Genomic DNA, 13,706 nt, shown 5'->3' with positions numbered 1-13,706 from the left:
CCTGTGGGCAGGTGGCAGCTCCACCCCCATGCAGCCCCCACCTCTCCTTTCAACCCCATCCCCCAGCTCGCTGCTTCCTGGGGTCTGCTTGCCTGCTTTCCAGCCAGCTGGCCTCCGGGACCACTCTTTTCGGATGCCCAGGCACGGCTACAACCACTCATGTCACCCTCCCTCCCCTCCCCTGGCTCTGTCCCTCCAGCCCTGCCCTCCCAATCCCCCCGCACCTCTGTGGGCCCTGGGGGAGCCTGCATTGGGGAGCAGGTAGACCCCCTACTTGGAGTGCAGGGACCAGGAGTCAGCCACGCTGGCAAGTGGACGAGGTGGACAGGGGAGAGGGCATGGAGCAGCAGGAGGGGCAGTGGAAGCTACACTGAAAAGGCCTCATGTGAGGGGCTGCATGGGGCCCAGGCCCGTGGGGCAGGGAGTGTGTGGTTTCGGGAGGGCCCGAGGGCCAGTCCTGCAGAGCTAGCTCCCTCTCGGTGTCTGGGCCTGAGTGGGTCCCGTCCTACCCCTGAGCCAGAGCTGGCCTATCCAGTCCCCATTTGGTCTCTCTGGGCAGTCCCAATTGTGGGCTCAGAGAGAGGGTCTGTCCTGCCATGCCCTCCTAACACCCTGTTTTGGGTTCTGCCTGTTCTGATGCTTTTCTCTCGGAGCCTCTTCCCAGAGGAAGTTGGGAGGCAGTGATGGGGAACACTGCTGTGGGGTCAGCTTTGCTATGAGGCCCCATGTCTTGGTGTCAGAGGTGGGAGCTGGTTCCCCGAGTGTGGCTTCCTCCCAGGGCAGAGAAGACTGCTGGGACTCACAGTCCCCCAGACACACCCCAGTTATGCTGGCTGGCCCTCCATGCTGCTCACTGCCTCCCTGGCCTCCCCAGCCTCCCAGGCCTCTCACACAAGGGACCCTGGCCCCACTGTCCTGACTTGATTTAACGGCCCACGGCTCCCCACCTGTGTCTTTGAGCGAGGTCCCCCACTGTCTCCATGAGCCTGGGGTCGTGCATGGCTGGGAGTCAGGGGCCTTTGTTGGTTGTGCCAGGAGGTGTCTGCCCTCTAGGTCTGCCTTGGGAACAGGGTGGGGCGTGGCCACGATCCAGCCTGCGCTCCCCTGGCTCCCCGAGGTGGGCTGTCATGGCCGGATTCCGGAGAAGCTGCAGCGGGTCCCTGTGTTCTCAGTACGTCAGTCATCAGCGCACAGGCCCTGATGGGTGTTGGCTCTGAGGCTGATGCTGAGCCCAGGCAGAGACTTGTCTCTGTGCACGTGGGAGGCGGCCTTAGATGGTCAGAGCCCACAGGGGAGCAGCCTGGGGACTGGAGGGGCATGTCGGGACGGCAGGCGTGGGCTCCAAGAGCAAGGGACCCCCACCCAAGCTGTTCTCAGTGGGAATGGTGTGATCGGATCCATGCCAGAGGAGGCCACCGTGTGAGGAAAGCAGGCGCCCCAGTGAGACTGCCCAAGGAAGTCAGCAGGGTGCGGAGCTATGGGATTAGGGACCACCTGGATGTGGGGGAAGGTCAGGGAGGACACGAGGAGGTACCCCAGGCCTGACCACCGGGGACGCTGACTGACACGCAGGACTGCACGCGGGGCGGGAGGTCACACTGGCATTTTGGAGGGATCGGAATTGCACGTCAGGACAACTGGGCATTTGGGTGTTGGTGCCCATTGTAGAAGAGGACCTGGGATAGGTCAGGTCCTCAGCCCACGACGGCTGAGGCCTCTCTCGACTCAGGGTCAAACGGAGAAAGAAACAGCAAGAGCCAGAGGGGCTGTGGGGGCCGGGGGAACGGCCAGGTGGACGGGGCAGGTGTCCAGTGCGGGGTGGACGGAGATGCCCGTCAGTCAAGCAGGAGGCCACTGGCGACTTGGCAGAGCAGTGCCCGTAGGTTGCGGGGTGGACATCCCACTGGAGCGAGTTCACGAGTGAGTGGGCAGGACAGTGGGGCTGGTGCGGCCAGTCCTCGGGGAGGTTTGGCCTGGAGGGGGGCAGTGGGTGCGGTGGGGGAGGAGCAGGGCAGAGGCAGAGTGGGTCAGGGTCCCCTTGGGGGCTGGCCCACCTCCATCCTTCTGCCCTTGCCATCCTCCTCCCAGACAAAGTCAGATGCCACCTCCTCACAGTCCTCCCCTGACCTCGGCACATAAGAGGGTTGGAGGACAAAACTGGGACACGGTGATCTAGGCCAGCACCTCAGATTGGGACCCGCCCTTCTCCACTTGACCATCCTGGCCGACAGCCCCATTTCCAGATGCCTGGGGTGCTGGCCCCGTCGGGACCTGAGGTGCCTAGGCACCTGTGAGGTCCTGGAGCCAGCCTTGCTGCTCGCCGTTGGCTCCAGCTGGAGCCCCTCTGTCACCTGGGGAACCAGGCATCATTAACCCTGTTCTAAAAGTCCCAGCTTGACAGCCCCTCCAAAGAGCTTAGAGTCAGCTTGCTGCTAGGTGGGAGATCAGACTGTGGCCTTGAGGGCAGAGTTTGAGGCACACCTTCGCAGGGTGGCCCCGTCACACAGGACCCAGGCTCTGTCCACCTTTATGTCCCAGCTTGGAGGGTGAGTGATGTCCCCCTGGGTCGTGCCAAGGCTCACAGCAGCATGACACTCACGTCGTCTGGAGAACACACCCAAATGTAGGACGGGGAGGGCTGAGCTCCTCCTGCTCATCTCTTATTGGCAGGAAGACCTCACAGGTCCCAGTACAGTCCCCTCGGGCCCCCATCCGGATCTGGTCTCCACGGCAACCTCTGTGCAAATGGCTGGCCACAGGAAATGGGGTGCTGTGACTTGTCAGGTCTGGGGTTTGAGCCCTGGGTGCCAGTGGAGCCAAAGGCAGAGGACCATGTTCCTCGTGGCAGAGCACGGGCACCACACATGTGTGTTGGCTCTTCTGCCAAGTCCCAGGGGGATGGGCTGTGGGTAGGTGCACGGCACAGCTGACCAGCCCTCAGACCTAACCAGGAGACTCTACTGTGGCGAGCCAGGAGCTCGCACACTGCCTGTGACCATGTGGTCAGTCCCCTTGTTGGCATTCTCAATGATACCAGCGCACACTGACATCCCCAAGGAAATGTCCAGCTGCACCGACACTGAGGCAGCCCACTTGGTCTGAGTCACCAGGTTACTCAGTCCGCTCCCCAGTGACCCCGGCAGCAAGCCGCAAGCTGCTCTGTGTCCTTTGGAAGTTCTGGAAGCCACAGCCTAGGGCCAGACCTGGCCAACTCCCCCCACTAAAAAGTGGGGGTCCTGTGTCCCCCTCCTGGGGCCCACCTTCACCTGCTTGTAGGTCCCATCACACAGCAGATACCACTCGGTCACTCGAAAAGATAGCAAGCACCCTAACTTCCTCCACTTCGAGGCACATTTCCTGTAGCAAAACAGCTTCATAATAATAAAAGCCCAATATAACTTCTACACACAGAAAAGGATCTAGTACGAGGGGTTGGCTGTAGATGAACGAATGTCCAAATCTGTGGAAGAGTTTTATGAATTTATAGAGCCAAACTGATGATTTCTGGGAAGCAGGATCTCAACAGATTGAGAAAATGCTCCAGAGAACGGCAGTTTTGCAGTTTATTTTTTACATTAGAGTCAAAGGAGGAGACATAAGGGGGGTTACATGGAATCCTTGGGTGGTAGGTTAAGGGGGTGGGAGGAAGCAAAGCGGGGAGATCTCTGCCCTTGCCATCCTTGTTTGGATAAAAACTAAAACAGAGACACACACTCCTTTACATGGGTGGGTACAGGACGGACAACAATGAACACTTAAGCACATGGAGATGGTATGGGAACAACAAAATAACAGTGAGGGAATCTGTGGTGTGGGCTCTGGGGGGAGGTTGTGCCCTGAGGGGTCTGGGGAAGGAGATTCCTCTGACATTTCAAAGATATGTTATCTTAGATGCAAAAAGACAACAGACAGGCTCACTTCAGGTAAAGAGTGACCTTTGTCAAGGAAGCTACAGGTCTAGGACGTGACTACCTGCCACTACCCGCCTTTAGTTAGGAATTTTGATGTTCAGACCATCCTGTGTGGTCACTTCGGTCACTGAGCTTGTCAGGCCTGTCATGTGCCCCCCCCCCGAGCTTGTGGGGGTCTACTAAGTTGCTCCCTTTGTATCCACGTGTCTCACGTGATTATGGAGGCCGAGTGGTCCCATGAGCTGCCATCTGCAGCTGGAGGCCCCGGGGAGTCGGTGGTGCAGATCCCAGGCGGGTCTGAAGGCCCTGGAACCAGGAGCGCTGAGGGCAGGAGAAGACCCAGGTCCCAGCTCGGCAGTTAGGGGAGAGTGGACCCTCTGTCCTCTGCCTTTGGTTCCATCCTGCCTCCAGCAGGTTGGGTGAGGCCACCTGCACTGGGGAGGCACCTGCTTTACTCAGTCCACCCAGGCAGATGGTAGTTCCTTCCCCCACACCCTCATAGACACCCCCAGAAATACTGTCTGATGTGCTATCGGGCGTCTGTGACCCAGTCCTGACACAGGTGGAGGTGTCAGGCAGGAGGCAGGAGGAAGTGACCTGGCTGCCAGACAGAGGCCAAGACAGGTGAGGAGGATGCCCGCTGGGCATTGCCATGGCCACACAGTGGCCGCGCCTTCATGGTGACAAGGCCTGGATTTCCTTGGGACCATCCCCGTGCCTCCCCTCAACCCAGCGGCCCATGTGGAATCCACTCCATCCTCACCTGCTTCATGTGTCACCTACCGAGGGAGGTGAGTCACTGCTTCTGTTGTCTGAGTGAGCTCTCGGTTCTGGGCCAAGTTGTTTGCTTGGAACCCCACATGTGACTGTGTCTGTCCTTCACTTCTGTCACTTTTGCACTAAGTTTAGGTGGGGGCTCAGTGGTCACGGCACCTTTGTCACTCTGAGTGTCTCTCATCACTATATGTGCTTTCCTCCTGATAGAATTGTTCTGCGAGCTTCTCTTTGCTTTGTGTTTTCATGATATATTCCCCACCTTTATTCTCAAAGTCTCTGCTCTGGACTGAATTGTGTGCCCCCAAACCCATATGTTGAAGGTGTGACCTCCAGTGAGATGCTATTAGGAAGGGGTGTTTGGGATGTCATGCAATTAGACAGTCGTGAATGTGGCCCAGTGCTGGGGTTGGTGCCCTTGTAAGAAGAGGAAGGGACCAGAGCTCACCTTCCCTGCTTAGGGACCTGGTGTGCTGACACCAGACCCCAGCCTCCAGCCTCCAGGACTGTAGAGGGCAGTGTCTGCTGTTCAAGCCACCTGTCTGTCATGTCTTATAACAGCAGCTGCTGGACAAGACACTCCGACTGGTTTGGGTTCAAGGGTGGACTTTATTATTTAAGTCCTATGTGGGAGTCTCTGAAACGGCAAGCTCAAGGCACATTAACTGAATTCTGATGTATTCTTTCCACCACTCAGTGTGCGTGTGCATGTACGTGTGTGAATGTGTGAGCGTGTGTGTGTTCTTATTCCCCCCCCCCCCCCCAGTCCATTGGATCTGTCACGTTTTTCATACTTTTTATCCTCTGCTGGTTTGGAAAATAGAGTTAAAAATTTACCTCTGAATTTTTTTGAGGGCGGCATATATTCACTGATTTTTTTTTTTTTTTTTAAAGATTTTATTGGGGAAAAGGAACAGGACTTTATTGGGGAACAGTGTGCACTTCCAGGCTTTTTTCCAAGTCAGTTGTTGTCCTTTCAATCTTAGTTGTGGAGGGCACAGCCCAGCTCCAGGTCCAGTTGCCGTTGTTAGTTGCAGGGGGTGCAGCCCACCATCCCTTGTGGGAGTCGAACCGGCAACCTTGTGGTTGAGAGCCCACTGGCCCATGTTGGAATCGAACCGGCAGCCTTCGGAGTCAGGAGCACAGAGCTCTAACCACCTGAACCACCGGGCCGGCCCCACTGAATTTTTCATTGTGGTAAAATACACATAACACGAAAATTACCATTTTAACCGATTTTAAATGCACAGCTCAGTGGCATTAAGCACATTCACTGTTGTGTGACCATCCCCACCATCCGTCTCCAGAACTTTCTCATTGTCCCAATCTGAACCTCTGTCCCCATTAACACTGTGTCCCCATCCCGCCTCACCCAATCCCAGCACCACCATATACTTCCTGTCTCTGGACCTGACTCCTCCAGGGACCTCGTATGAGTGGATCACATGGGGTTTGTCCCTGTGTGTCTGCCTTATTTCACTTAATATAGTGTCCTCAGGTCCATGCATGTCTTAGCAGGTATCAGAGTGTCCATCCTCTTTAAGGCTGAGTGACGTCCCATTTGTGGGTGGACCATGCTCCATTGAGCTTACACTTGAACACGTAACTACTAGTTTTCCTAAAAAGGTCACACTTGTCCTCCTTGCTGGTCATCAGGGGTTTTGGCCACTTTAATGCCAGTTGAACCCTATCCCACCTCAGCTAGCTATAGTTTAGGTTTTTGGTTTACTTTAAAAACGCAAAATTCAGTTGTTCTTTCACTGTGAATTGTCTGTGTCAATTTATTAGTGCATGTCACGTGTTTGCATTGTCACTGTGTCCCTAGCCCCTGAGCCCTCTCCAGGGTCCATGTGGCCTGCAGCGGAAGAACATTCTCAGAGCTTCTCTCCAGAGCCACCAGTGCCCCTCTCCTCCATTAGCTGGAGGCTCTGTTGCTGGATGAAGACCCCCGACCCCCTTCCTGCTGGGACGTTTGGCACGGGTTTGAGAGCCATCTGGGCCACACACGGAGGACGGCACACCCTCGAGCGGCCCACCGGCCCTGCACTGCTCCTCTCGGCTTCACTCTGGTCCCGCGTCACTGACGTGTCCAACCAGACCCGAAGGGGTTGTGGGCAGAAGCTCCCTCAGTCCCCACGTCACTCCACGCCTCTGTCTGCAGTGACGCTCTGTGGCAGTCACTGTGATTGGCCGTGTGCAGCTGCCTCGCTGCCTAGACTAAGCGGCCTGAAATGCAAGTGCTCGAGCCCAACTCTGCTGGGCAGGGTGACATTAGCAGAGTGACAATTCCGGCCAAAAGTATGGAAGGGTGACCTCCTTCCCCAAGTTCCAAAGCAGCTCCCAGAAGTTTCCGAGTTTCTGGTCAAGTTGAGCTTGTGCTTACCCTGGGACGTGCCATCCCTGCTGGGGTCCAGTGCCTGCTCTGCCATCCCGGCCGGCCAGCCCTCTGCTCTCAGCCCACAGAACCCACTGCTGCCCGGGCGCTGTGGTGACAACGGGCTCGCTGTGTGTCCTCTGCTGCTGGCTTCGGTTTCAGCCTTTGACTCACTCCCCATGTCCCCGCAGGCAGACTCCACACTTCCCTGTACCACATCCTCCTTCCCACCGGCCCTTGTCAGTTTAGTGCGACCCGGGGGCATCTCCTCATCTCTGTGCCTCTGTGTCCCCATCCTTAAGCTGGGTGCTGTGGAGGTTAAATGGGGAGCCCTTTGTGACACTGAGGACAGGGCCCGCTGTGTGGAAGGACAGACAAGCGTTTACTCTTGTCAGAATTCTTATGTTCATGGGGTTTTGGAAGAGAACGTAGTTTATGTGACGTAGGCTGGAAGTGGAGAGCATTGGAAATGGTACTCACACGGTGGTGACAAGTCACGGACAATTTCGAGGCTGCGCGCAGGCTACCGCAGAAAGGCTGCCTCACCCAGGGGTCACGGACATGGGAGGTGGGCTGTGCTGTGCAGGGACACACAACACTGTGGGGAGTGACAGATGACAGCAGAGGCTGCACAAGATCTGTGCTGGTAAGTTACTCACGGGCGTGTACGTGCCCAATCCTGTGTGGGACGCACCTAAGGGCCCCCACCCCAGCTGTCTCCGGGTGCTGACGCTGTGCTGGCTTGCATTTCCCAGGAGGAGACGCTCTGCCTGTGTGAATATAGGTGTCATACAGGTGCAGGGGACAGCAGGGTGGGTGGGGCTGTCAGGGTGGGCCTCCCCACCAAGTGACATGACACTGGGACTTGACCACGAGCAGGGTTGGGTGGAAGGAGAAGAGGGGACATTTATTCTGGCAGGTGGGCCTGCCCACAAAGCTCACCTCCCTGAGAGCCCCACCTGGCTAGGGCACCGCTGCCGGGACTTGCACTGGTGGAAGATGGCCACAAGGAGGCGCCCAAGCCTCAGCTCTGCCTTAGGGACGGATACCGCCGGGCCCCACAGGTGCACCTGCCGGCAGAGCTGACAGGCCCCAAAGATGAAAGACTGCATAGAATTCCAAAGGATATACAGTGAGGAAAACCCATACCCTGTCACAATTATGCAACCTGTAAGAATATCAGAAAAAAAGAGCGACAGCTGGAAAAGTCTCAGCAGAAGAGCAGGTCGCCCAAAAAAGGAGTAAGAGTCATCTTGATACGAGACCGTCCCAATGACTGGACGCAGGGAGATGACAGACGACGACTGTAAAGCATCACAGAAGAGCTTTGCACTTTTGACCTTACATCCGGGAAGCTGTCATTCAAATGTGAGTGTGTAATGAAAACATTTTTTAGGCAAAAGAGGCCTCAGAACCATTGCTGGACAGAGACCCAGGCTGCCCACCTGTCAGGAGAAGTCCTTGCCGCAGGAAGAATTCCAGAAGTAAGGAGAGTAAAGCTGTTGCTGAAAAAAACATAAGAACATCAAAATGCTGAAGGAAAATATGTGTGTAATTACCTGGCACTAAAATTCTCAAAAATAACAACACTCTCAGGGATAAGGGTGGAATTATCAAGGCACATCGATTGTGCTGCCCGATATGCCTTGCTGAGAGCCTGTGAGGGTTAGCAAATTCTATAAATGAAGAGAGGCGATTACAAGGAGCTTTAAAAACAATCACGTTAAGTATAACTTTTTAAACCAGCAAAAGATAATGAAATCTGCTCAATGGAAAGCAAGAAGCCAGAAAGAAAGAAATAAAAAGAAATACCATAAATGGAAAAAATGAAACATGATGGTAGAAGTAAGACATAATACATTAGTAATTACAATAAGTATTAATGGCTTAAACTACTCAATTAAAAAGTGGACATTCTTATAATGAAATAAAAAATCAAGACTAACTTTATAGTTAACTCAAAACAAAACAAAAAACAGAGAAGTTGGAAAATACAAGGACAGGGAAATACACACCAAGAAAATGTGAACCAAGGGAAGGCCCCATGGCAGTCACAGTGGGCAACAGGGCTGGAGAGGAAAGCATGGTTTTATTATTTGTAGGTTATTAAAACTTTTGGTAAATGCCTTACGTAGAATAGCTTTATAGTCCCAGACAAATTGGGAAGACAGTACAGAGTTCCATGCCTAGTTCCCGTAGATTAACATCTTACCTCATGACATTTGTCCTGATACGTTATTAACTAAGATCTATACTTTATTCAGATTTCCTTACTTTGCAGCCAGTGTAATTATTTTCTTGTTCCAAGACCACTTCGAAGACCCCATGTGACATCTAGTTGTCATTTGGGCTCCTCTGGGTGTGCAGTTTCTGAGACTGTCCTTGTGTTTGGCGGCCTGGACAGTTTTGAGCACTGGGCAGGACGACCCCCCACCATGGGCCTTGTCTGATGTTTTCTCATGATGACGCTGGGGTTGCATGTGGATAGTGTGGACATGGTATCCACCTGGCGGGTCACTGTGATGTTGACCTTGATCACCTGGCTGAAGTCTGCTGTCAGGTTCTCCACTGGAAGCTGACTCTTTCCCCCTTTCCACAGTGACCTCTAGAAGTAGTGGGCGCCTAAGGGATGGGCTCCTCCCAGTGGGCGGAGCTCCTATATCAATTATGTGGCTTCTTCTGCAGGGAGATTGGGAGACTAGTCTTTTCTCCCCATTTGTATTTTTATTCAGTGATTTACTTCGATCAGCACGGACTCGTGGACCTTTGTTTTGTACTTGGGATTATTATTCAACTTGACTGTTTTCCACTCAGCTGTCCCACTTCTGGCCAAGGTAGCTCCTGAGTTGGGTCCCCATCACAAGGCAGACCTGTGACCATATAAGTGCGCAGGTGCTCTCTGCCCTCCGTCACGTGACTGCCCCATGCGTGTCCAGGGTCCGGTCTGTCTCTGAGAAGCCTCCGGAGACGGTGCTCCTGTTGTGGGCAGGCTCCACGCCATGACTGTCCAGGTCGCCTGCGAGTTTGGTCTTCTCTGTTTCCCTCTGGCTCCTCATTGTGTCCTGGTTCCTGTAGATGGCTTTATGGGGTGTGGGCGGTGGGTGGACAAGGTTGTCCGGGTGACTGGAGGCACTGTCCCTGTGACCTCTCTTCCACCCAGGGCTCAGAAACCCACCCGGTCTGGAGCATATGCGATGGCGCAGGACAGCCACCAGGGGGCGCCCGAGCTCCGCTCTTTGGTCACTGCCGAGCAGGGACTGTCTGTAGGGAGGTGGCAGCACAGGTTGACCTGCCATTGTGACCTGAGCCAACTGGGCCCTGACTGCACCGAGGCTAAGCCTGCCACCTGCCCTTCTGTCTGAATTTTCTAAATCCTCTGCCACAGGAGTTGGCAGGTTCATCTCAAAATGTCAGGACATGCATTTTATTTTTATTTAGTGTTATGAGTGGAATTGTGCTCCCAAATTCATGTTGAATTCCTAACCCCTGGGACCTCCGAACGTGACTGTATGTGGAGACAGGGCCTTAAAGAGGTGAGTAAGGTAAAATGAGGTCACTAGGGTGGGTCCTAATCCAGGCTGACTATGGTCGGATAAGAAGCGAAGGTCAGGACACACACACATAGGGACAAGCATGTCGGCACAGGGAGAAGGGGGCCGGCTGCATGCCCAGGAGCGAGGCCCCGCCCTCCTGAGACCTGACCTGAGCCCTCAGCGTCAGGACTGGAGACACTAGGCTGTATCGCAGCCCCTAGGCTGAGGCAGCCGCCCACTGGAGCTGACGGGTTCCTCCTCCTGCTTGGGGGTTGGTGGGGTTCAGAGTATGTGAGTCCGGCCTTCCATCACTGTTGCAAATGCCCAGTCACTGCCTCTTCCCCTCCCTGTATGTCGTCTTTGACTTTTCTTCCACCTCAGGGACTCTCCCTACAGCTGTGTCCCCTGTGCTGTCTGTCCCATGGGTCTCGATTCCAACACCAGGCATCTCATTGTCCAGAAGTTCTTTCCAAATCTACTGGATCATTTAAAGTCATCTTCTTGTTTCCTAGTCCCACGCGAACACTTTAATTAAGAAGTTAACCACACATGGTGTACTCCGTATCTAGTGATTCTAATAACTGGCCCTTCCTGAGGTCCTGCTCCGTACAGCCTCCTGTCCTGGGGTCTTGCTCGCGGAGGCGTCCTGGTTTTGCTTCACTATGATTTTCTTTGTTCGTGTGCTCCGTTGCTCAGATCTCCACCTGTGCGTATTCTTTGAGGTTTGCCTCTGAGGTCTGAACACCCCGTGTAGGGCAGCCTCCAAGGTGACCGAGGCCTGCGTGTGCCAGGCCCCTGGAGGACCAGCCAGCAGGACCAGCCACAGCAGTGTGGCCGTGGGTGCTTAGGGGCCTGGGCATGGTGGGTCCTGCTTCCTACCTGCCTGGGGCTGTGGGGCACTAAGGGGACTTTTCCTCACCAGAGCCAGGGCTGAGCTGGGACTGGCCTGGCTCTGGGCCATAGCACCTGGAGCAGTGCCTGATAGCTGTGCCCTGGGAGTGGGGGTGGGGCCTTTGTCCTTGTCCAGCGGGGGAGTTAGCCTGTCTTGGAGTGGCTGTGAGCTGGCCCCGAACTGAGTCCTGGCCAGGAGGCATGCTGGCCTCAGCCCCAACCTGAGCCCAAATGTGGTTGAAGCTCCTGGCAGACCCCCGAGCCTATGTCAGACTGCTCACCAGGTGTCCCCAGAGCCCACACTTGCAGCAGCTGTCGGGGCGGGGTCTGGTGACTGGGAAATGACAGAACTACCATGGCACAGGATGGCCACCAGGGGGCTCCTGAGCCTTGCTCTGTGGTCACTGCAGAAACACGACTGTGGGGGCCGTGGCCACACACCTGTGTTGCCAAATGTGCTCTGAGGGGACACCCGGGGATGACTGTCTGCTGGGACCTGCCGCAACTGAACCTGGGACAGGAATGCTGAGTGGAACCCGGGATGTCACCCTGTGGGGCAATATGGGGCATGGGCCTTGGGGAGCGTCCCCCCAAACTGCAATGATAAATACAACACACCACTGACCAGCTAGCAAAGCACCCAGGCCTCACCTCTCAGGCCGGGCTGGGCCTGGAGCCATCAGGACAGCAGACACACCTGCAATGTACACACCTGACAGCATAGGTACCCAGTGCCCCCGGGTGTGCCTGGTACCTGGTGTGACCCTCCCTGTAAGTTTGTTATAAGAACATCTGAGGCCACAGCCACTGAAAGGGCTTGGGGTGAGGAAGGAATCCAGAACTGCCCACTGTCCCAGGCAGACCCCAGACACCATGCCCCCTGCCCTCTTCCCTCTGCGCCCACATGCCCTCTCCCCATGGCCCTCTGCCCTCTGCCCCTACCAGCCCCCTCCCCATTGCCTCCTGCCCTCTCCCTCAGCCTGTCCTCCCTGCTAACCTCTGCCCCCTGCCCTCTGCCCTGGCGTGGCCCCTCCCCACCGCCCTCTGCCCCCACCTGCCCTCCCTGCTAACCTCTGCCCCCTGCCCTCTGCCCTGGCGTGGCCCCTCCCCACCGCCCTCTGCCCCCACCTGCCCTCCCTGCTAACCTCTGCCCCCTGCCCTCTGCCCTGGCGTGGCCCCTCCCCACCGCCCTCTGCCCCCACCTGCCCTCCCTACTGAATCTGCTCCCCTGCCCCCACCTGCCTCAGCCTCTGGTCTGGGAAGAGCCTCCTGTCGCTCAAGGGCATGCCATGCTGCTGATGGCCACACGGGGGCAGCAGAGCGGTGCGCATGCAGGGCGCTGATGTCCAGTTGAGAGCTGCCGGCCTGGGCATGGTGGTCCTGAGAGGGCCAGAGGGGTCCCGTCTGCACGGAGGCCAGCCCCAGGCCACCTGACCCTGGCCTTAGGCCACCTGACTCTAGCCCCAGGCTCATCTTGATCCCGTCCCCGCCAGGCTGGACTCACCACAATAGGACAGCCATCGGGGGCTGAGTTGTCTGTGTCTGGTGAGCGTGCACCCTGAGGGCAGTGTTTGGGAGACAGGACCAGGGGACCACACTTCTGGTCACTGGTCCTGTCCTGGGCACCTCTGGAGTGTGTGTGGGGGGTCCCAGTGGGGCAGGAGCTCAGTGCCTGGTCCCTGCCAAGGGGGGAGGGGACAGAGTCTGGGCCCGTGGGCCACTTGGCCTGCAGGTGGAGGGTCTGATGGTGGCAGCCAGGAGGGGGCCAGGTCCTTTGGTGACAGGGACTCACATTCCAGATTGCAGGGGCTATAGGACCCCCCACCAGAGGCTGCTTCTCAACTGTCAGATGTGCACACATGTGTGGAGCTGTGTCGTGGCACATGTGTGTTTGTGCCCGGGGCTAGGAGCGTGTCCTGAAGCCCTGGGACTTCGGGGACCCCAGTCCCTGCACCCGGAGGGCCCTCAGGTCTCCCTTTCCTTGTCCCGCCCCTTGACAGTGACAGAGCCCGTCAGCCCAATGTTTGCTGGTTTGCTGGGTCACGCCGCGTCAGCCACGTCCTGACCTGTAGGCCTCTTCGGTGGAAGGGGTCACAGTAACCTCAGGAAATGGCACACCAAGGACAAACAACCTGGGGCTTTGTTTCTACCAGCACAGCACAGCTGACACCCTGAACCACCGTCCTGGTGAAACTGCTCAAACTACTGGACTTAAAACAACTT

Source organism: Rhinolophus sinicus, linkage group LG03 (genome assembly GCF_036562045.2).
Source record: "Rhinolophus sinicus isolate RSC01 linkage group LG03, ASM3656204v1, whole genome shotgun sequence".
Taxonomy (NCBI): domain Eukaryota; kingdom Metazoa; phylum Chordata; class Mammalia; order Chiroptera; family Rhinolophidae; genus Rhinolophus; species Rhinolophus sinicus.
This window is presented reverse-complemented; position numbering follows the sequence as displayed.